We start from the raw sequence: 24,792 nt of genomic DNA on the forward strand, positions 1-24,792 counted from the left end.
GGCCCTCCTTCCTCCTACAAACATACTAATCCAGCAACCAGTCATAGACAAATCCCCCTTGTGAGAAATAAGAAACTAACTGAAAGGTTCCTGCACCCTGGAAGAAGTGAAACTTTCTCAAGAAGTGAACTCACAGGGCAGCCCGGGTGGCTCAGCGGTTTAGCACCGCCTTCAGCCCAGGGCCTGATCCTGGAGACCCGGGATCGAGTCCCACATCAGACTCCCTGCATGGCGCCTGCATCTCCCTCTGCCTGTGTCTCTGCCTCTCTCTCTCTCTCTCTTTCTCTCTCTCTCTCCCTGTCTCTCATGAATAAATAAATAAAATCTTTAAAAAAAAAAAAAAAGAAGAAGAAGAAGAAGAAGAAGTGAACTGACAGAAGCCAGCAAGGAGGTTAAGGATACCCTCTCAAAAGAGGCCCTGCTCCTGGCACAGCACCATATGATCAGATCTTTCCCTGGGACTGATGGCATGTTAGGTGACAAAACAAATCTTAGCAAATGTAAGAAGACTGAAATTATATCAAGTAATTTTTTCTGACCTCAATGGATTAAAAATAGAAAACAGCAGAAGGAATACTGAAAAATTCACAGATACTGGGGAAATTAAACAGCAAATCCTTGAACAACCATTGAATCAGAGAAGAAATAAAAAGGGAATAGAATATACTTTAAGACCAAGGATAAAAAAAGAAAAAAAAAAAGACCAAGGATAATGAAGACACAAAATACCAAAGTTTATGGAATGCAGCAAAAAGAGTATTCGGAGGGAAGTTCATAGCAGTAAATGCCTACATTAAAAAAAGAAGAAAGATCTCAGGTCACCTGAGTGGCTCAGTCACTTAAGCATCTGACTTTGGTGGCTCAGGTCATGATTTCAGGGTCTTGGGATCAAGTTCTACATTGGGCTCTGCACTCAGCAGGGAGCCTCCCCCTCCCCCTTTGCCTCTCTGCCAGCTCATGCTTGCTTGCTCTCTCTCAAAAAAAAAAAAAAAAAAAAAAAACACAAATAAATTCTTTTAAAAAATGAAATTCAAAAAGAATAAAGATCTCAAGTAAGCTATATAAATTTATATCCAAACAACTGTGAAAAAGAACAAACTAAACCCAAGGTTCACAGGAGAGAAATAACAAGGATTAGAACAGAAACAAATGAAATTTAAAAATTTTAAAACCAACAAAAAAGGAAAAAGAAAAACAACAAAACTAAGTGTTGGTTCTCTGAAAAGATAGGCATCACTGACAAAGCCTTAGCTAGACTAACTAAAAAAGAAGAGAGAATATTCAAATAAACAAAATCAGAAAGAAAAGGAGAGACTCTACCACGGAAGACATGGAAATACAGAGGATCACAGGAAACTATTATGAGCAACTACTGCTTGCCAATGATCTGGAAAACCTAGAAGAAGTGAATTTCCTAGAAACATACAACCTGCTGCAACTAAGTCATGAAGAAATAGAAAGTCTGAACAGACTTATCACTAGTATGGAGAATGAACCCATAACCAAAAGCTCCCAACAAAGAAAACCTCAGGACCCGATGGCTCCTCAGATGAATTCTATCAAACATTTGAAGAACTAATATGAATCCTTCTCAAACTACCCAAAAATCTGAAGTGGATGAATCACTTTTAAAATCATTTTATGGGGCCAGCAGTATCCTGATACCAAAGCCAGATGAAGACACTACAAGAAAAGGAAACTATAGGCCAATAATCTCTGATGAACACAGATGCAAAAATCCTCCATGAAGTACTGGCAAACAGAATCCAGCAGTACACTGAAAGAATCATATCCATGACCAAGTAAAATTTATCACTCAGATGCAAAGGTGTTTCAACATACAAAAATTAATTAATGTGATATTCCACAGTAAGTGGAACAAAGAATAAAAATCACATTATTGTCCCAACAAATACGGAAAAAGCATTTGACAAAATTCAATGTCCTTTCATGAGAAAAACTCTCAACCTAGAAATAGAAGGGAATTACCTCAATGTAATAAAGACCATATATAACAAGCCCACAGCTAATATCACACTCAAAAGCAAATGACCTGAAAGCTTTTCTTCTAGGACCGGAAACAAGGAAAGGATGTCCACCTCCACCACTTCTATTCAGTCAGTACCGTGCTGGAAGTCCTAACTGGAGCAATTAGACAAGAAAAGGAAATAAAGGTACATAGATCAGAAAGGAAGAAGTGAAACTCTCCCTATTTGCAGATGACCTGATCTTATAGATAAAAAACCTAAACTCCATTAAAAAACAAACAAACAATTGGAACTAATGAATTCCGTAAAGTTTCAGGATAAAAAAATCAATGTAGCAAAAATCAATTACATATCTATACACTAACAAGTTATCTGAAAAGAAATTTAGGAAAGCAATCTCATTTACATTAGCATCAAAAAGGGTAAAATATTTAGGAATAAACTGTTAAAGAGGTAAAAGACTTGAATACTGAAAAATAGAAAAGATTGGTAATGGAAATTATTTAATTCCCTTGCTCAAGACACAAACAAATGGAAAAATATCTGTGTCCACAGACTGCAGGACGATATTTTTAAAATGTCCCTATGACCCAAAGTGATCTACAAATTTAGTGCAATCCCTTTCAAAATCCCAATGATATTTTTTCTTTTACAGAAAAAAATAAAATAAAATTCCTAGGGAACCACAAAAGACCACAACTAACTAAACTAATTCTGAAAAAAAAGAACAAAGTCTGAGGCATCACAATTCCTGAATTCAAAAAGTATTACAAAGCTACAGCAATCAAAACATCAAGAAGCTAGAAAAAGAAAAGACATATAGAACAGTGGAACAGAATAGAGAGGCCAAAATAGATCCATGAGTCTATGGCCAACTGACATTTCACAAGGGTGCCAAGAATCTACAAGGGGGAAAGTTAGTCTCTCCAATAAATGAGGCTGGAAAAACTGGATCTACACAGGAGGAAGAATGCAGTTGGACACTTACCTTTCACCATACACAAAAATTAACCAAAAATAGGTTAAAGAACTAAACAAAAAACCTGATATTGTAAAATTCCTGGGAGAAAACATAGGGAGAAAGCTACGTGATGCTGGTTTTGACAATGATTTGTAGGATATGACACCAAAAGCACAGGCAACAAAAACAGAAATAAACAAGTGGGATTAAATCAAAGTAAAACCTGCACTGCAAAGAAACAATGATCAGGGTAAAAAGGAAATCTGTGGAAGGGAAGAAAATATTTTCAAATCATTTTTTTTTTAATGTTTAGAATGCTATTGCAAAATACCACAGACTGAGTAGCTTTTACTTATTTTTTTATAGATTTATTTATTTATCAGAGAAAATGAGATTGTGAGCAGGGGGAGGGACAGAGAGAGAGGGAGAAGGAGAGAAGCAGACTTCCTGCTGAGGGCGGAGCTCGATGCCAGGCTCTATCTCATCACCTTCAGATCAGGACCTGAGCCGAAATCAAGAGTCTGATGCTTAACTGACTGGGCCACCCAGGCACCTCCAGAGCAGCTTTTAAACAACCAAAATTTATTTCTTATAGTTTTACAGGCTAGACATCTGGGGTCAGGGTGCGTATGTGGTCAGATGAGGTCCCTCTGCTAGTTGTAGATTTCTTATTGCATCTTCATTTGGTGGAAGAGGCCAAGGGCTATGTGGAGTCTCTTTTTGAGATCATCAATCCCATTAATGAGGGGTCCACATTCATACACTAAGAATCTCCCAAAGTCTCGACTTCCTAATGCTATCACACTGGGCATTAGGACTTCAACATATGGATGTCTGGGGGAGATCAACAGGCAGACTATGATACAGATATCTGATGAGGAGTTAACATCTGGAATATTTAAGGACTACTTACAATTCAATAGTAAAACAACAAACAAAAACAAAACCCTCTAGTAACCCGATTCTTAAAAAATGAGTTAAGGACATAAATAGACATTTTCCCCAGAAAATACATAGAAATAGCCAACAGATAAGTGAACAAACAAACAAATAAGCAAGCAAACAAAAAATAATGTTCAATGTCACTACTCACCAGAGCAACGCAAAACAAAGCTGCTATGTAATATCTCACACCTGTTAGAATGGCTAGTATTTAAAACAAAAAACAAAAGGACAATTGGTGAGAGTGTGGCAAAATTGGGACCTTGCACATTGTTGTTAGGAATGCAAAATGCTGCGGTCTTTATAGGAAATAGTATAAAGAAGATTCCTTAAAGAATTAAGAATAGAATTATCATATCATGGAGCAATCACACTTTATTCAAAAGCATAAAAATCAGGTTCTTGTAGAGATGTTAGCACTCTTATGTTTATCGCACCACTATTCACGATGGACAAGATCTAGAAACAACTTAAATGTGTGTTTATAGATAAATGGATAAAGAAGTGTAGTATATGCATCCAATGGAATACTATTCAGCTTCCAAAGAAGGAAATACTACAGTATGTGAGAATATAGAAATACATTATGTTCACTGGAAAAAGCCAGATACAGAAAGACAAATACTGCATGATTCCACTTACAGGAGTAAAACGATGTGCAAAATATACAAATTAACTCTGAGAGTGAAATGGTGGTTATCAGGGGCTGCAGAGAGGGGGAAATGGGGAGTTACTATTCAATAGGCATAAAATTTCAGTTAAACAGGATGAACAAGCTCTAGACATACACTGTACAACATTGCAACTCTGATCAACAATAATGTATTCTACACTTAGAGTTTTAGCAACATGACAGATCTCGTGTTAAACGTTCTTACTACAATAAAATATTTTTTTTGAAAAGGAAGCAATTTCAGAACACTAATAACCAAACCATGGGCCACAATCTTAAGGTTCTCTACAAAGGAATAAAGGCCAGAGCATCTTAAGATGCATCAGGGAAACTCAAGACAAAAAAAAAAAAAAGAGAGAGAGAGAGAGAGAGAGAATTTCAAAAGTTATGAAGGAAAAAATACTTTTCCAATCCAGAAGTTTATATGCAGCCAAATCATCTGGATATATGATGAATAAAGTTTATAGCCCTCAAATCCACTCTTAGGAAGTTATTTGAGGATAGACACCAGTGAAAATGAAGGTAGAAACCAAGAGGAGGACATAGCTTCCAGAAAATGGTGAATTTAATCCAAAACAACAGTAAAGGGAAACCCAGAGAATAGGTGCTAGGAAATAATTTCTAGGGAGGAAAGAGTCCAGATTCAATCAGGAAGTTGGAAAGAAGGATCTCGGTGGGAAGGATTAAATGGTGCATGAAGAATGCTTGAAAACAGGGTGGGAAGAGTGGTATCACCAAGATGATGACATAGGCTGCTATCAACTTCATTCTCCTTCACAAGAACACCTCACAACTGTTCATGGACAAGGCACCACTGAGAAAATTCTAGACCTTGGGGGTGAGCCTGAGGAACCCTCCTGTACCTCAGGACATGAAAAAGATTGGTCATAAGATTAAGGCATAATTTTCAAGAACATTTTTTAAAAAGCCAATGAAGTTTGGTGCCTGCCTTTGGCCCAGGGCGCGATCCTGGAGACCTGGGATCGAATCCCACGTCGGGCTCCCGGTGCATGAAGCCTGCTTCTCCCTCTGCCTGTGTCTCTGCCTCTCTCTCTCTCTCTCTCTCTCTGTGACTATCATAAATAAATTTTAAAAAATAAATATAAAAATAAAAATAAAAATAAAAAGCCAATGAAAACTTTTCAGGAAAACAGACAAAAAAACCCTGAGTCCATTAACATAAGCCATATTTGAAGCAAACCTGTAATATTGGACCAAGAGCTCACTAGGCCTCAAAAACATTTAAGCGGATCCCAAGCACACCTCCCATGTTTATCCATACACAATATGGGGGAACAAGGCAAGACTAAAGATTTTTCAATTTAAAGACGTAAATAAAGCATGATGCTGAAATCACATAAAACAAATGCCCAAACTCACTCAAAAACTCACTGAGGAAGGAAATGAAACTTAACAGAATTACATGTCTGTAAAACAAAAATCAAATTGGAGCAATTGCTGTAGGAAATTGATCTGATGTGTGGGAGTTAATGATTTTCTTTTATTATCAAAATGTAAGCAAGGCACATAAAATAAATTCAACAAGAAATTGCATAGAATTAAAACAAGGATTTGGTGGATATAACACAAACTTTGGAAAGCATAAACATTACATGTTTCCCCACTTCCCCCATCATTCAAGTTAAATTGTTTCACAGGCGGAGGTGCTACCTTTCTCCCTGAACCTAGTATGTGGTCTTCTCCAGCCCTTTCTATACCAGCACACAGCACTATATCTTTTGGTGTAACACAGTTTGAGACACTCATCCTAACGTGATCTTCATGCACTGACTTCACTCCCTGCCAGCTGGCACGGATTCTTTGAGTACAGATGCTCCTTTTTCAAAAATCTCTAGCTGAGTCTCAAGGTATCATACTGACCCACTGGGATGAAGATTATTTTAAGACTGGAGGAAGGTTCTTTTTCTCTATAAAAATCTTCAAGAGAGATCTATTCTATTGGAAAATAAAATTTTTATTGAATTAAGTAGCCTTGCTGGTCTATAGTACTTTTCATACGAATCTAGATCATACATATTATGTTCCTCAATTGGCATGAATTATATATACACACACACACACATATACATATAGTAAGTATGTATAAATATATATATATAAATTTTAAAAAATATATATATATAGCTCAATAGTCACCACAGGTAAGGAAAATGATGGTGAAGTTTGCCTGAAATGCCATAATTCACGTAGCCATTGGTCAGTCATGCCAGGATTCATTACTGAGTATCTAGCAGGTGCTAGGCATGGTGCTGCATAATGGTGGTATAACAGTGAGCGGATCATTATGTAGTAGAATTTCTGCTTGGAAAAACACAGTTGGCTGCAGAGTGAATAGATTACAGGGTAGAGTAGCATGTAATAAAAGGAGATTAGATGACTAATTGGCAAATAAAGGAAATGTGTAAAACTCTCAGGACTTGATGCTGGGGAGAGAAAAAAAGGAGATATTAAGGACACCTCCTGGATGTCAAACTTACTACCTGGATGATGTGCTGAAGAGAGCTTCTAGCAACAATCATGCTGGGGTATTGACTGATGAGTATCCTTTTTCAGACAATCCCTGAAAAGCCCCTAGTTAGGTTGGGGTATCGCCACAGGCACTTGACTTATCTCAAGAGTTTGCATGCTCATAAATTCATTCAACTTCAAGACTCACTAATTATACTCTCATATTTTAAGCCTATTATGGAAGAAATTCAAACCACATGGGTGTTTGTCTACAAGCCAGAATTTGCTCAAGATAAGCCAGTAGTAATAACTTAACTTCAGGCCTGGTGGTTCTTGAACATACTTAAACCTTGGGACAGAAGCAGGGAGAAGGTGGCTAATAAACATCTCAGAATTCTTTCCAGATGGAAAACAAAAACTCTCTTTTTCTGATTTCCCCTTAAACTTGTCATTATTTGGCAGAAATAGTCAAAATAAATGCACCATGCTTCAAAGGAGCCAGCACATAAGAGACCAGACAGCAGCAAGATGAATCCACTTGTCTCAGCAGACATATGCTCCGAACACAGATGTTCAGGAAATGAAGGGCAGGCACTTGTGATAATGTATTGCATCATTTCTTTGACCTCAAGATAAAAGCAAACACGAAAAGCAAAATGTGCCACTCACCAGGCTGTAAAAATGAAACCTGCCACACAGTTCTGATCTATGGCACGAATTCTGTCTTTGCCAGAAAGATGGAGTATTCTCGTCAGGATGCCAGCTCTTCCTTGTCTTGCATGTGATTCTTTGTGAAAGAGGGATGAAATCGTGGAATAGAAAAAGAAGGTTTTAAAATCTAATTTAACTTAACTAATACATCAGGCTACCATCACTGAACTATTCTGAAAGGATTTAAAAAAAAAAAAAATAGGCAAGCACTTACCCAGCTTCCAGTGCAACAGACTCTGGATGCATTTCTTTACCACTGCTCACAGCGGCCTTACAAGGAGCCAATTGCAGACTTTGTGCTTTTTTTTTTTTTTTTCTTCTAAGGATTTTATTTATTCATGAGAGAGAAAGAGAAAGAGAGAGAGAAAGAGAGAGAGAGAGAGAGAGGCAGAGACACAGGCAGAGGGAGAAGCAGACTCCATGCAAGGAGCCTGACATGGGACTCAATCCCAGGATTCCAGGATCACGCCCAGGGCCAAAGGCAGTGCTAAACCCCCGAGCCACCCAGGGCTGCCCCAACATTGTGCTTTTTTACAAATTGTAGGTTTGTGGCAACTCTGTACTGAGCAAGCCTACTGGCACTGTTTTCCCACTATCATTTATTTTTTTATTTTTTTATTTTTCTTTTTATTTATTTTTCCCACTATCATTTCTTACTTCATGAATCTGTGTCATTTTTTGGTAATTCTTGCCATATTTCAAGCCCTTTCATTATTTTATTATTGATTATTATTATTATTATTATTATTATTATATTTACAGTGATTTGTGATCAGTGATTTTTCATACTACTATTGTAATTTTTTGAAGGTGCCACAAATCACACTCATATAACACAAGAAATTTTATTAATAAGCGTGTGTGTTCTGAGTGCTCCACTGACCAGCCGTTCTCCATTTCTCTCCATCCCCTCAGGTATCACTATATCCGGAGAACACAACAATATTAAAATTAAGCCAATTAGTAGTCTTACAGTGAACAATAAGTGTTCAAGTGAAGGGAAGAGTCTCACCTCTCTCACCTTAAATCAAAAGCTAGACGGATGCCTCGGTGGCTCAGCCGTTGAGCATCTGCCTTCAACTCAGGGCGTGATCCTGGAGTCCCAGGATTGAGTCCCACGTCAGGCTTCCTGCATGGAGCCTGCTTCTCCCTCTGCCTGAGTCTCTGCTTCTCTGTCTCTCATGAATAAACATTTTTTTTTATTTATTTATGATAGGCACACAGTGAGAGAGAGAGAGGCAGAGACACAGGCAGAGGGAGAAGCAGGCTCCATGCACCGGGAGCCCGATGTGGGATTCGATCCCGGGTCTCCAGGATCGCGCCCTGGGCCAAAGGCAGGCGCCAAACCGCTGCGCCACCCAGGGATCCCTCTCATGAATAAATAAATAAAATCTTTTAAAACAATGAATAAATAAATACATACATAAATAAAAGCTAGAAATAATTAAGCTTAGGGAGAAGACATGTCCAAATTCGAGAAAGGCCCAAAGCTAGACTTCTTGCACCAAACAACTAGCAAAGTTGTGAATGAAAAAGAAAAAATTCTTGAAGGAAACTAAAAGGGCTATTCTAGTGAATACACAAATAAGAAAGCAATACAGGTTCATTGCTGATTTGGAAAAAGTTTTGAATAGAAGATCAAACCAGCCACATCATTCTCTTAAGCCAAAGCCTCACCCAGAGCAAGGCCCTAACCCTCTTTGATTGAGTGAAGTTTGAGGCAGGAGAGAAAGCTGCAGAAGGAAACTTGGAAGCTCACAGAGGTTGGCTCATGAGGTTTTAAGGAAAGAAGCTGTCTCCCTAATATCAAAGTGCAAGGTGAAGCCATAAGTGCTGATGTAGAAACTACAACCAATGATCCAGAAGACCTAGCTAAGATCAGTAATGAAGGTGGCCACGCTAACAACAGATGTTGGATGTAGACAAAATGGCCTTCTGTTGGAAGAAGATACCACCCAAGACTCATAGCTAGAGAGGAGAAGTCAATGCCTGGCTTCAAAGCATCAAAGGACAGCCTGGCCCTCTTGTTAAGGATACTCCTTAGGATAGCACAGCTGATGACTTTAAGTTGAGCCAATGTTCATGTACCATTCCAAAAATCCTAGGGCCCTGAAGAATTATGCTTAATCTGCTCTGCCTGTGCTCTATAAATGAAACCACAAAGCCTGAATGACAGCTCCTCTGCTTATAATGGTTTGTTGGATATTTTAAGCCATTGTTGAAGGCTGTATATCAGGAAAAAAAGATTCCTTTGAAAACATTACTGTTCATTGACAGTGTGCCTGGTGAACCAAGAACTCATGCAGATATACAACCAGGTTAGGGTTTTTTCCATGCCTACCGACACAGATTCCGTTCTGCAGCCCATGGATCAAGGAGTTGTTTTGACTTTCAAGGGTTATTATTTAAGAAATACATTTTGTTAGGTTATAACTTCATAGATAGTGATTCCTTTAATGGACTGGTGAAAAGTGAGCTGCAAACCTTCCAGAAAGTATTAGCCATTCTACATGCCGTTGAGAACGTTCATGGTTCCTAAGAAGAGGCCAAATTTTAAAATGAGCAAGTTTGGAAGAAGTTGATGCTAACCCTCAGAAATGACTTTGAGAGATTCTGAACTTGAGTAGAGGATGCAACTGCAGATGTGGTAGAAATAGCAAGAGAACTGGAATTAGAAGTAGAGCTTGAATTGCTGCAATCCCATGCTAAAACTTAAATAGAACGGGAGTTGCTTCCTTTTTTTAAGATTTTATTTATTTATTTATTTATTTATTTATTTATTTATTTATTTATTTTTATTTGAGAGAGACAGAAAGAGAGCAGGGAGAGGGAGGAGGAACAGAGGGAAAAGGACAAACAGACTCCATGCTGAGCACAGAGCCTGATTCAGGGCCCTATCTCATAACCCTGAGATGATGACCTGAGCTAAAATCCGGAGTCAGGTACTTAAACAACTGAGCCACCCAGGAACCCCAATCAGGATTTGCTTCTCACAGATGAGTGAAAAAATGTCATTGGTTTCTTGTGATGGAACAATTATTGAAAAGACAACAAAGCGTTTAGAATATCACATAATCTTAGTTAATAAAGCAACTGCAGGATTTGGGAGGATTGACTTCACTTTTGAAAGAAGTTTCAGTGTGGCTAAAAATGTATCATATGCTACAGAGAAAGCATCTGGGAAAGGAAGTCAGTTGGTATGGCAAACTTCATTGTCGCCTTATTTTTAGAAATTGCCACAGGCCTCCCCACCTCACTCTAGCAACCATCACCCTGATCAGTCAGCAGCCATCAACATGGAGGCAAGACCGTCCACCAATGAAATGATTATGCCTCAGATGACAGTACTTCAGAGCAAGAAAGTACTTTTTAATTAAGGTCTGTACATTGTTTTAATCCAGAATGCTCTTGCACACTTATTAGACTACACTTAATGTAATATAAACATGACTTTTACATGCTCTGGGAAACTAAAAAGGGATTTTTGCTTTATTGTGGTGGTCTGGAACTGAACCCGCAGTATCTCTGAGGTATGCCTCTATGTTCCCTTGTTTTCTTTTCTTCTTTCAATTTTTAAACTTTTATTTTTATTTGTTTATTTTTTTTTTTAGTAATTTCGATACCCAATACGAAACTCAAACTCACAACCCTGATACCAAGAGTCACATGGTCTACTGACTAAAGCCAGCCAGAAAACACTCTGTATTTTCTCCATTTTCAAATGAGCAAACCAGAGTTTGGCCAGGTTACCTAACTTGTCTAAGGTCACGTGGCTGGGATTTAGCAGGGCCAGAGCCTAAACCTGGATCTAATTCTGAAGTTCACATGGTCCTCTAATTCTGGCTTCTTCTCAGTATGTGATACTGTATAAACACAAAGCTGTAGAGTCATAACACAAATAAATGAAAGAATCAGGATGACACAAGACAGCTTACATTTGGACACTAAGCTATGGGTTACTTAGTATAAAATTACAGGGTTTCAGACATGCAAACAATATAATGAAGCGTGTATATTCTTTGGAGGTAGACGGAGCCATCCTGAATCTCAGCCCTCACTCTACTTGCTGTGTGATCTAGATCAAATGGTGTGACCTCCTTGCTGCAGATTCCTCATCTAAAAAATAGTTTTTCCCATTTCATGAAGTTTTTTAAATTAGATGATGTGAACGAATGATCTGTCAATATGCCTAGTACACAGTATATGCCCCAAAATGTCAACTTCATGTCACCTCAAGTTAAAGACATTATGAGATGGAAAAAAGAGGAATTCATTTGCTAAAGTAGTATCTAACTGGCAACTTGAGAGAGTCCTCATGATAAAATTGTGTATAGACTCACATATATGTATGTACATGTATATACACATATACACACATTTGAGTATTATATTTGGTAGAAAACAAGTTCTTTCAAACCCTATTATCATTATATCTATGAGAGACCTAGTCATCCAGTGGTCTGCTAGGAAAAAAAAAAAAAGTAAATTTCCTATTAGTGTCACCAGCACTATGGACAATGCACACATGTGCACCACCAGCTCAAGCCCCGGGAAGAAGGAGTGCCAATGCACCAATTAGCATTGCAGGCTTCCAATCTTATCTGCCATTCTTTCTGCACAAAAATGACACTCAGAGCATCTGGGTTAAGCTCAGTAGGTTAAGCATCTGCCTTTGGCTCAGGTCATGATCCAAGGATCCTGAGATTGAGCCCTGCATCAGGCTGCTCAGAGGAGAGCCTGCTTCTCCCTCTCCCTCTGCTGTTCCCCCTGCATGTGTTCTCTCTCTCTGTGTCTGTCAAATAAATAAAATATATATATCTAATTTATATATAATTATATATAATTATATATTATGTAATTTTATATATATATATAAATCCAATTTATATATAAAACACAAAACTTGACACTCAAATATAGTTTTGCAGGGTAATGGGTCATGTCATCTCTGGTTAAATAAAAACAATTGCCTAATTAAAAAGTGATAAATTCTAATTCCATTTTTTTAAATACAAAATACACCAAGAAAAAGCCCCCAGGAAATATCTCCTCTTCTTGTTATGGCTGCTTTACATAATTTGTTTACACTGTTACAATTTTATTATAGAGACCCTACCATTTTACTCAGACTTTTTCTTCAACATCGCACAGTAATTTTTAGCACAGTGGTTAAATCTCTGAAAGCAGACCTCCATATCTGTGTCCTTGAGCTGGGCACTTGACTTCTTTAAGGCTCAAGCATTCAAAAATAAACTGCCACCTTACAGGGCTGTGTGAAGACAAAGTGAAAATGATCCATGTAAAACTCTAGCAGAATTCTAGGTAGAAAGTAAGAACTCAATAAAATTATTATATTTTATAAGTAGGAGGACTTTTTTTCCCACTGCAAATGACAAAAAGACAAATTTCAACTGACTTCAGCAAATGGAAGCAAATTTATTTTCAAAATGGAAAGTCCGGATGTAGACACCACGGAGTCTCAATCAATGTGGCATCTCTTGCTCAGAGACAAACTCTTCCCCAAGGGTAGCAGGATAGCTGCAGTGGACCAGGTGAGAGCCCAAACCCTACCCCCACTGCAATTCCAAGATCAGCAGAGAAAGCCTCTTCATATTAGCACCTGCATATATCCCAGGATTCCTTCTGATTGGACCAACCTGAGTCTCTTTGCTTACCCAACACAGGAACTGTTGCTGGGAGAATTTGGTGTTTTGATTGGCTAGTTGTGGTAAGTTAATCAATAGTTGCCCAAAAAAGTCCCATGCCTTGATCCCAGGAACCAATGAATATAACACCTTGCATGGCAAGAAAGACTTTGCAAAGGTGATCAAATTGAGGATCTTGAGATAAAAAGATTATCCTGGACTATCTGGGCCCAGTGTAATCATAGAGATCCTTATAAGAAAGAGGCAGGAGAGTCAGAGATCAGGTAATGTGGCAATGGATTCAGAGATTAAAGAGCACAAGCCAAGAGATGTAGGCATGTTGGACAAGCTGGAAGTAATGAGGACTATACTCTCCACCTAAGGCCTCCGAAAGGAATTAGCCCTGCCTGCTGACACCATGATTTTAACCTCATAAGACCCATTTTGGACTTCGGACTTCATGAACTGTGAACCACTAAGTTTGTGATCATTTATTTACAGCTGTACCAAGACAACCAATACACTAGTCTTCACTCACAATCTTTACCTCCAGAGTGCTCAGATGACATGGATGGAAATGGAAGAGGATGGGGATAGAGGAAGAATAATTTTCCAGAAGGAAAACAGAGATCCTGTTACCAGAAGAGAAGAAGGCAAAAAAGTGTCCAGTGTCTGCGTATCAACATTGGCTTTGTAGCTGCACTGTTCTTTTTGTTTTTTCTTCAAATTCGGCTTAAATAACACTACAATAGCGGAGTACTTTCTTGAGTAGCTTTGCAATAATATACTTACTTCACCTTCTGTACTCGTACATTGGATTCTTGAAATCCAAATCCTGCTCATCCTAGATATGCATGAGGTTTAGATAACAAGATGGAGGTGACTTATATAGCAAGTCACCATGTTGTCTATTCGTATGGATCACGTCACATGAAAGTATTTGATAGCAGCGCCTAGATGGCTCAGTCAGTTAAGTGTCCAACTCTTGATTTTGGCTCAGGTTGTGATCTCAGGGTCTTGAGATCGAGCCCTGTGTTGGGCTCCACACTCAGCATGGAGTTTGCTTGTCCCTCTCCCTCCCCTTCTGCCCCTCCCCCTGCTTCCACTTACTCTCTCTGAAATAAACAAAATCTTAATAAAATATCTGATACTAGTAATGAATGTGGCCAGACAAATGCAAAACAGTTACAGCAACCTAAGTGTTGGGGCTTCTTGCACTAGCAGGCCTGTTCATCTTGAAGACCCCGTTTTCTTCCTTTGAGTCTTGATTTGAGACCCTACAGAATATCAGGAAATGAATGAACAAAGTGAGGTCAGAGCCATCTTCTGGAATCACTCCATAGTCATGGCATTGATTGTAAGGGCATGCAACAACCTCTTTGGGGTACAGAGAGAATGTACATGTGGGGGGTGTGGAGGTTGAAGAGTTCTGAGTTTGGGATGTTGGGACAATACTAAAAAGAGTGAATGGGTGACGGGCACTGGGGGTTATTCTGTATGTTAGTAAATTGAACACCAATAAAAAATTTAAAAAAAAAAAGAAATCTGATTAAGAGATCAGAAGCACTAAATTCCAGGATCAATTTCACCATCATCCAGCTTTCTCTTCTACGTGATATAAAAACAGTATCATTGAATCCAGCACCGGCATGATGGAGGAGGTTTTTAGTGGGAAAATGGGCTGGAAAAAGTATTATCTTTCTGAGAGTAGTAGTGATAGAGATATATATGAAATAATCCAGAAGATTTTTTCAAAATTCCAAATAAAACAATCTCAGAGTTGTCCCTTCCCTCCCCCTCTGCCCATCCTTCCCTAGCAACCCAAATTAATTCTGTTATTCTCCTGTGAGGGCCTTGGATAATATGGCAGAAGTCTTGCAGGTGGTTTTGTTCATCATCATTCCCCAAGGCCACCTCTGCCCCACCTCTGCCCATTAAGAACCAAGGTCTAGACTGTTTAATTTCTTTGTGGTTTTCTGACTATTTTCCATTCTATGCACTGTTTTTCTGGGTGTATGAATTAGGTGGACACTGGAGAAAGTGTGGAATTACTATCATTGCCCTGTGTTCAACCCACTGTTTTTTTCTGGGTCAGAGAACAGACAGGTCTCTATGCCACCAGGCATATCCAGAATGCAGGGCACTATCCCAACCCTGAAGCAGCCTCAGCCTGGCCAGGCCTCATAAGGAAAGTCCTGAGTCCTAGACAAATATGCTGAAGTGAGAAGCCAAATCTGGCTGCTACAATCTGCTGTCTCCCATAGTGACATTCTGGCCACGACAAAATATGGCAGGTTCAGAAACTCAATTTTCCCTGACAATCGAGCATCAGGCCCTGACAAGACAAGCTGCTTCATTATCTGTCTGGGAGGAAGGGACAAACAATTTTGTTGAGTCAGTAATGGTAGAGCGTAGTAGATGTTTTATCCAGGGAAATATTTGTCATCTAGTGCCGTGGTGGACCATTAACAAGTCATTTCTAGGACGGCTCTAAAAATGAAATCATCTTTATTTGATATAGTGTCATTACCACTATTTATTACCCAAACCAAACATTCAGCTCATTGGGAGATTGAGTAAATCAGCAAATGAGAAGACATTAGAAAGCTAACTAGAAAGAATCTCTGCTTTATCAAAGTTATTTTTTTAAATAAAGAATAATTAACCCACAGTGTTATATCAGTTTCAAGTGTACAGTAAAATAATTCTAGAAAGCTAACTAGAAAGAATCTCTGCTTTATCAAAGAAAATTATTTTTTAATAAAGAATAATTAACCCACAGTGCTATATCAGTTTCAAGTGTACAGTAAAATAATTCAATATTACTATGCATTTCTCAGTGCTCATCAAAAGGTGTACCCTTAATCCCCCTTGTCTATCTCACCCTCCCCCCATCTCCAAGTGTCCATCCATAGATGAATGAATAAAGAAGAATTCATATATAAATACAATGGAATATTACTCAGTCATAAATAAGAATGAGATGTTGCCATTTGCAACAATATGGATGGAGCTAGAGAGGATTACACTAAGTGAAATAAGCCAGTCAGAGGAAGACAAATACTATGATTTCACTCACATGTGGAATTTAAGAAACAAAACAAATGAACATAAAAAGCTATTAACTTTTCAAAAGAAGGACAATTTTAAAAATTAGAAGACTGTCATGATTTTTATAAGAAAAAGAGGAATCAAGAGAGCGCTAGTGAGTGGTAACTTCATGTCAGAACCTGTGCTACCTCCTTCACATTCATGGTTTTAGTTACACTTCACAACAATACTTAGGACTGTGTTCATTTTATAGATGAAAATCTTGAGAACCCAAAAGCCAGAACTCATTAAGTAAAATGATTTCCCCAAGTGCTCCTGGTATATGAGTGAGAAGAAGAAACCCTCTTTCTTCCTTTTCTGGTACAACCTCAATATGTCTCTTGGTTTAAACTGCAGTGTTTGCCCTCTCACACCAATCATTCTGTGGCCTTTTCCTGATAGCATTGAGGTAATGGTGTGTCTAGAGCAGAGCCTTAGTCATCACCACAAGACACTGTGCATCTGACTACACGCTTGTCTGGGACTCTTTGACAAGTCATATCTGTGATTCGGGACTTTTGTTTCCCAGTGACAGAAACCTACATCAAATCGATAAAAGATAAAGAGGAACTTGGTTGGCACATATTGGAGCATTTGAACAGAAGCCTAAGTAACCTGATGTGAGGAAAATAGGATCTATTGCTCTTTAAGAAAACTGGAACCTGGGATTCAAGAATGCACAGGATGCACACACACACCCTCTCTCTCTCTCTCTCTACCCATCCTTGTTTCTAAGTACTCTGCATAATCCTCTACTACTACATGCTGGTTTGCTCCATTCAGGAGGAAACATGTCTTCCAACCTCTGGAGAAGGATTGACTAATACTTATTCTTGTCATAGGTTTAGAAATCGGCTCACCTTGTGTTGGGCTCCCACCTTTGGGCCATCATCTAAAGCCAGAGAAATAGCTCTGTATGATCATGGTAGCTCCTATGCCAACAACACGAATGAAGAGGAAAAAATTACTCTCCAGAACAAGGAGGCTACTGAACTGACAATAGCACTGACATCCAGGACACAATGGAGATTTACAGCCAAGAGGCAAGGGAGAAGCTGCTGGGAAGTTAGGTAAACATTTCAATGTCCCAAGAACTCTGTTATGTTTTCAAACTGAAAGTAGGTGGTTGTCAAGACTTCAGAGCATGCACACACTCACTTATTCATTCCTCAGACATTTACTGGTGCTAAAATAGAAGGAAAAAATAAGAATAAGATATGATCCCTACCCTCAGAGTTTACTGCCTGCCGGGGAGAACAGACAAGTATACTAATGATGTCAGTATTGTGAGCAGAGTGTATTAATGAAGGTCCATAGAGGGCAGTGTTTTTCATGCTGTATGCTGAGACCCATTGGCAAGTCATTAAATCAATTTAGTGGGCTGCAGACAGCACTTAAAAAAAAGAAAAGAAAGGAGAAAAAAATTGGCCAGAATATATCAGTGTGCATTGCACAGTAGTAAAGCTGTAAGAATCTGGTGAAACAATTGTGGTTCAGTTGTGTGGGAGGCTGTGTATGTGCAGGTTTGTGTACCAAGTCATGCTGTAAAATCCATTTCTTACTCTAGGTCATTGTCAGAAATGTTTGAAAGATGCTAACGCGATGTGAGTAGGAACCCAGAGAAGAGGCATGTAGATGAGACTAGTAGGAGGTAGAAGAGGAAAAGATTTCTGAAGAAGGGAGCTCTTAATCTGAATCTTGGAGAAAAGGCAGCAATTCAAAGATGGCAAGTGGCTCATGATTCAGGCACAGAGAATTGAGAAGGCTGTGTAGACTAGGAAGTACCTTGGCTGCCCTGTGCAATAGACTAGGTGCTGTGCTGGCTCAGGTGTTACAGTTGGGATCCCTCCAGCTACAGTCCCAGGACTGGGAGCTGCTGGTATAGAATGGGGAGGCAGGCCACAGATGTTTGACAAAAAACAGAAAGTCATGGATGACAATGAGAATGTAGCCCTCTAAAAATTTTGAAATGTCCAAGTTTGCCTCTATTTGGGGAACCAGAGAAAGCTGTGTGAAGGAGGGAGCATTTCTGAATTATCTTTGAATCCTTCAATAGGGTTGGCCCGGGATTAATAGTGTTGGGCTTGTGTGGTTGAGCCTGATGAGTCAGGTGAGGAAGAAAGAGGAGAAGGAGACACTCCAAGAGCATTTCAAAGCCCAAGAGAAGGTGGATACTGTGAATGGTCACACCCCCTGCTCAGTGAAGCTCCTTCAAACCAACTGTAGTAGTAGTTCTTTAAGGGAATCGTAGGTGCCATGCCAAAGAAAATTTCATTCACTTCTCAACACTTTCAAATATGTGCACTGGATGACAGCCACCTCACGTCAGAGTTAAGCACTAAGATTTGTAGTCAGATGCCAGGGTTCAAACCCACTTACTTGCTGTACTTAGTTACCTAATCTTTCTGTGCCTGAGAGTTCTCATGGGTAAAACCATATCTATGGCAGCCAAGGAAGCATGCTGCTCAGACCCTCTTCAAGAAAGAACTGGATCTTCAGCTGAGAGTAGTGTCCTTGCCTATCGGTGGTTACCGGCAGTGCCACTGGGGCCCAAAGCAGAATTTATGCTCAGGCCATACTCTTCTCAGAAGCCCTTAGTCAATGAAAGACCATGGTGGGAACACTGGAGCCTGGCCATATTGTCCAACACGGGACTCTGCTAGAAGGTAAGCTTTGGGGGATCCCTGGATGGCTCAGCAGTTTAGCACCTGCCTTCGGCCTAGGGCATTATCCTGGAGTCCCAGGATCGAGTCCCACATCAGGCTTCCTGTATGAAGCCTGCTTCTCCCTCTGCCTGTGTCTCTGCCTCTCTCTCTCTTTCTCTCTCTCTCTTGCCCTGTCTCTCATGAACAAATAAATAAAATCTTAAAAAAAAAAAAAAAAGAAGGCAAGCTTTGCTTTGGGTTTCCCCACTGGGGCTGACAAGGCTTTGTCAAAGCTGTGTGGTCAGAGGCTCACTTACCTACCAAGCCCTGCTTCCTCCTGACACTTCCCTTTCCAAGGTATCAGATCTACTCTGTGGTCTGAAGACTCTTTTCACCCAGTCCTTCTTCCTTCCCTTTTGTCGTTCATAGGCAAATGCCCAAGAAGCCTCTTGCACTGTCTGAGCATTTATCTATTTCCTTAAGTGGACACAATCCCTCCTTATGGTGCCACCCCGGGTGTCTCAGGCCTTGGATTGCTATTCTTTCTACACTCAGTCCCTAAATAAACCCCCTGAGTTTTAGGACTTTAATGCTGTCTCTGTGTTGAAGACTCTCAAATTTGTGACTCTAGCCCCGAGCAGTCTTCTGAACTCCAGATACTTACATCCAATACCTTTTTAATGCCTCTGCTGGCTTTCCAATAGGAGCCTAAAACTCAATGTGTCCAAGTCCAAACCCTTGATCTTTTCTCCTAAATCTGTCCCTTCTTCAATCTTTCCTGTCCTGCTAAATAGCAATTCTATATTTATAGTTGCTGAGGGCAAACACTTTGATGTCATTCTTGATTTCTCTCATTCTCTCAGAGCCCACATCCAATCCATCAGTAAATCCTGTGGGTTCCACCTAAAAATACATGCTGAACCTGACCAGTTCTCACCATCTGCACAAGGACATCACTGGTTTGAGCCATCATGTCCTCTTCTCTGGATTACTGCAATATCTTCTGTTTTGACTTCCTACTTCTATCTGTGACTCCTTCAATCCAGTCTCAACACAGCAGCCAGAGTACCCTTTTAAAATGCAAACCAAAAAAAAATAAATAAAAAAAAAAAATGCAAACCAGAGCATATCATTTTTATCTCAAAGTCCTCCAAGATTTCCAGTCATCCAGAATAAAGCCTGTATACTCAAAATAATCTCTCAGCCCCCATGTTGCCTGGCCCCTCCTCCACATTTTCCCCCTTGTTTACTCAGTTTTATTTTATCCACATAGACTTCATTACTGACCCCCGAATACTCTAACATATTCCTAGGTGGGATTTTGTATATGCTATCCCCTTTGCCTGGAATATTTTTCCCTCAGATATTTGAATGGTTCTCTCTTTTCTCCTTCATATTTCTGCTCCCCTGTACCTTATGGGGGATGCTATCTCTGGGCTCTGTAGGAAAAATCACATATACTAGCACATACTTTTACCTTCACTGCTGTACTTATTCTAACACTTTTAATATCTAACATAATTGATTTTTGTCTTATTTCTCTCTTCCCCTACATGAGGATATAAGTTCCAGAAGGGCAAAATTTTACACCTTTCCCTCCTACTGTATCCCTAATGCCTATTTCAATGTCTCATATGTGGCAGGAACCCAATAAATGTCTGATGTACAAGCAAATGAATTGGGCTAATAATAGTAGTGTGGACCCCACATGGGGGGCTGTGGTCTCCAATAATTGGTTGTAAATAACCTAGTACAGTGCCTGGAACACAATAAGTGCTCAACAACTATGAGTTTGTGTTAATAATATTAGCAGTTCTTATGTAAGGTAGACACTTAAATGGTAGTGTCCATTCTGAGGACAAAGTTTGACATCAATAATAAAGGTGAGAGCCACAGAATCTATTTGTTCAGATTTCTTAACAGAAAACTTTAGGATAATATATCCCATGCAGGTGAAAATGACTCCCCCATTCTCTTCAGGCAAAGAGTAACTTCATGTTGGAAACATAGATGAACATAGATCTTGAATGTAGGCAGGATATAGGGGTCTTGTAATGTCCTTCTGCTATTATGCCCCAACTAGGCACTCAGACTCCCTAACCTCTGGAAATGTACAATGAGAGAGAAAACATAGAAAAAATAAAAATAAAAAGCAATTCACAATACTACAAATGCAAACTTTGTAAAATGATGGTTAGGTTTCCTAAAGAATGTGATAGGACGTCAAACAAGGAAGAGACCATGGCCATTGGGAAAGACAACGCACAGCAAGCACAATTTGAATTGGATCCTGAAGAATGAGTAGGATTCTATCAAATAAGTAATGGCTGGGTCATCCAACTGGGAGAGAGGGAAGGTGGTGGGATGGAAGGTGAGCAGAGAAGCAGGAGAAACAGCATAAGAAAAGGTTGTAGAAAACTTCAGTTCAATTTGTCTTTCAGGTTTTGGGAGAGACTTTACTAAATCCAACCATCTCTCAACTTGCATCTGCAGACTCACCCATTCACTTAAATGGGGGACTTGGTGATTAAACACCTAGGATTCTGCTTAAACTTTTAGGGTAGAATTTTAAATTAAACCAAAGAAACAAAAAACAATGTTTAAAGAGTAAAGGCATGAATGGTAATAGTCAGCTATTTTGCAGTTAGAGCTATTAAAGTTTGAAGCTCAAGAAATTACATGTTTAAGTGCCTAAGTAGTCTTCAGTTGACTTTTAATTAACCTTTTTTTGCCATTTCTAATCTAGGGAAATTGAAAAATATTTTTATAGTCCAACGAAACTTATTTTGTAAAAGAATTCCATACATTTGAAAGTCACTCATAATCATCTTTGAAAACATGTGATGTTTGCAGCTGAATCAAGCCAGATTGTATTTATTCCTTATCAATTCTGGTTATCTTGGCATTGCTCTCTTATTAATAAGATTCAGACAAAGCCTAGCCTTCCGGTGCAAAAGTGAAAACCCACAATGGTTTAAAAATGATTTTCTCTAATCAGGCTGCATCTCATTAGTTGTGCTTCTTTTCTTTTAGATTCTGATGTTTGCAGAAGCATTTTGTAGGAGCATTATTTAAAACATGTCCTCCCTAGTGTGCACCTGCCTCTTCTTGCAGATTATTCTTCCTCAATCTTTCTGAGTTGAAGATTTGTTTATTCAACTTAATCTAAATCTCAATGAAGAAATTCTTCTTTTCGTCCTTCTCTTTTCAAAATAACACAAGCTAGACTTGCCTAAAAACATTTATAGAGGCCATGCCACTTAGTTTTCATATTGAAAACTAAATGATGGTAACTGCCTCACCTAGCTTCCTTGACACCCCAGATAATGAGGTTTTTATACCTCCTATGATAACTTGTCACTAAAAAGGATTCACTATTATGTCCGTCAGGGTAGGCTAGGTCATGCTGTGATAACAACCAAGTGTTACGGTCATGGGGGCTTGGCAGAAAATAAGTTTTTTCCACACACAGGGTCTAATGTGGTTTGTTCAGAATGCTTTTCCATCTAGTGACTCAGGGATCCAGGCTGTCTTCATATTATAATACAGCTGCATTCGCATGTCATTTCTTTTACTATTTTTTTCATTTCAACTTTTTATTTAAATTCCAGTTTATTAACATCTATAGTGTAATATCGTTTATTTTTAAATTATTTTTATTATATTTTTTCTTATTATTTATTTATTTTTTTAATTCAAACTCAATTTGCCAATGTATATATAGTGCATCACGAGTTTCAGATGTAGTGAACACTACATATTGTATAATATTAATTTCAGGAGTGGAATTTAGTGATTCCTCACTTACATATAACACCTGATGCTCATCACAAGTACTCTCCTTAATCCCACCACCTATTTAACCCATCTCCACCCACCTCCTTCAATCAACCCCCATTTTGTTCTCTGTGGTTAAGAGTCTGTTTTATGGTTTGCCCTCTTTTTTCCCCTCTACGTTCATCTGTTTTGTTACTTAAATTCCACATATGAGTGAAATCATGTGGTATTTGTCTTTCTCTGACTGACTTATTATGCTTAGCATAAAACACTTTAGCTCCATCCATATCTTGCAAAAGCAAGATTTCATTCTTTCTGATGGCTGAGTAATAGTCAATTGCATATATATGTATATGTATATGCATATATATATGCAACTTTATCCATTCATCAGTCGATGGGCATTTGGGATCTTTCCATAATTTGGCTATTGTGAATAATGCTGCTATAAACATTAGGATGTTTATGTCCTGAACATTGTGTCCCTTCAAATCAGTATTATTGTATCCTTTAGGAAAACACTTAGCCATACAAGTGCTAGATTATAGGGTAGTTCTACTTTTAACTTTTTTTTTTTAAGATTTTATTTATTCACTCATGATAGACACACAGAGAGAGAGACAGAGGCAGAGACAGAGGCAGAGGGAGAAGCAGGCTCCATGCAGGGAGCCCGACATGGGACTTGATCCCCAGACTCCAGGATCGCACCCTGGGCCAAAGGCAAGCGCTAAACTGCTGAGCCACCCAGGGATCCCCTACTTTTAACTTTTTGAGGAACTTCCATAGTGTTTTCCAGAGTGACTACATATGTCATTTCTAGGGTCACTTGATCATGGTTAGAGAGGAAAGGAGCACACAGGCTTGTAACTGCCTCAGCCTGGAAGTAACGTATGTCACTCTACTTCTGATTCTTTGGCCAATAAGACTCATGTGACTTCCACTTAACTGCAAGGGAGAGTGCAGAATGAGGGGGGCTGCATGAAATAGTTGGCAAGTAATGTCTCTGCCTCAATTACACGACTGATTTGATGCTGTGCTGAGCCAAGTTCAGAAGAAGCACGTGGGTACCATAGAATTTTCAGCATATTGAAATCATTATCCAGAAGTAATCTGGAGTACAAGTACACGTGTTCTGAAGACAGTATTTGACTTTGACCATTCTCCTAGATACCCTGAGCCTCAGAACATTCATCTGTAAAATGGGGAGAATACCACCATAGGCAGGTTGGGAGGAGTAGACATAGTGATTACAAAACATCTGGAAAAGACCAAATAAGTGTCTAGTTTTAAAAGTAGCAATTATCATTGTATTTTAGTGATAATGATAAAAAAGCAATATTATCACTATGCAAAATAATTAATTAGTTATATTTAATTTGCCAAAAATAATGAAAACAATTTTGAAATATAAGCATCCCTAAGACTCCCTAGCTGAGTTCAGAATCAGTTTTGACCTTACATTTAATTTACTTTTAGCAGAAAATGTAGCATATTATTACCTTTAGAATTTCCCATTTCAGATGGAAAAAAAAATCAAGCTTTTAGAGTAATTGCAAAATTTTTAAAGGGACCTCAGTGAAAGCAGAGAGGGAAGTTTCCATGGCAATATCTGAACGACACAAAGGGAAAGGAAGAAGAGAAGGGGGAGCATTTAATGAGCACTTACATGATGGTAAGTGGTGTGCTTGGCATTTTATATCTGGTATCTGTCTAAAACAAGGGGAAAAGCTATGAGATCAGTATGATGGTCATAGTTTTATGAAAGAACAAACAAAAACCAAAGGTAGAGATAGCTTTCTCAGTCAACCGTTTAAAACATGGCCCGAGTAGGATACAAGCCTACCTTTGCCTGCACCTGGTGCTCAGGCTATCCCAGCACTATTGAGCATTG

Source organism: Canis aureus, chromosome 2 (genome assembly GCF_053574225.1).
Source record: "Canis aureus isolate CA01 chromosome 2, VMU_Caureus_v.1.0, whole genome shotgun sequence".
In the NCBI taxonomy this organism is placed as follows: Eukaryota; Metazoa; Chordata; class Mammalia; order Carnivora; family Canidae; genus Canis; species Canis aureus.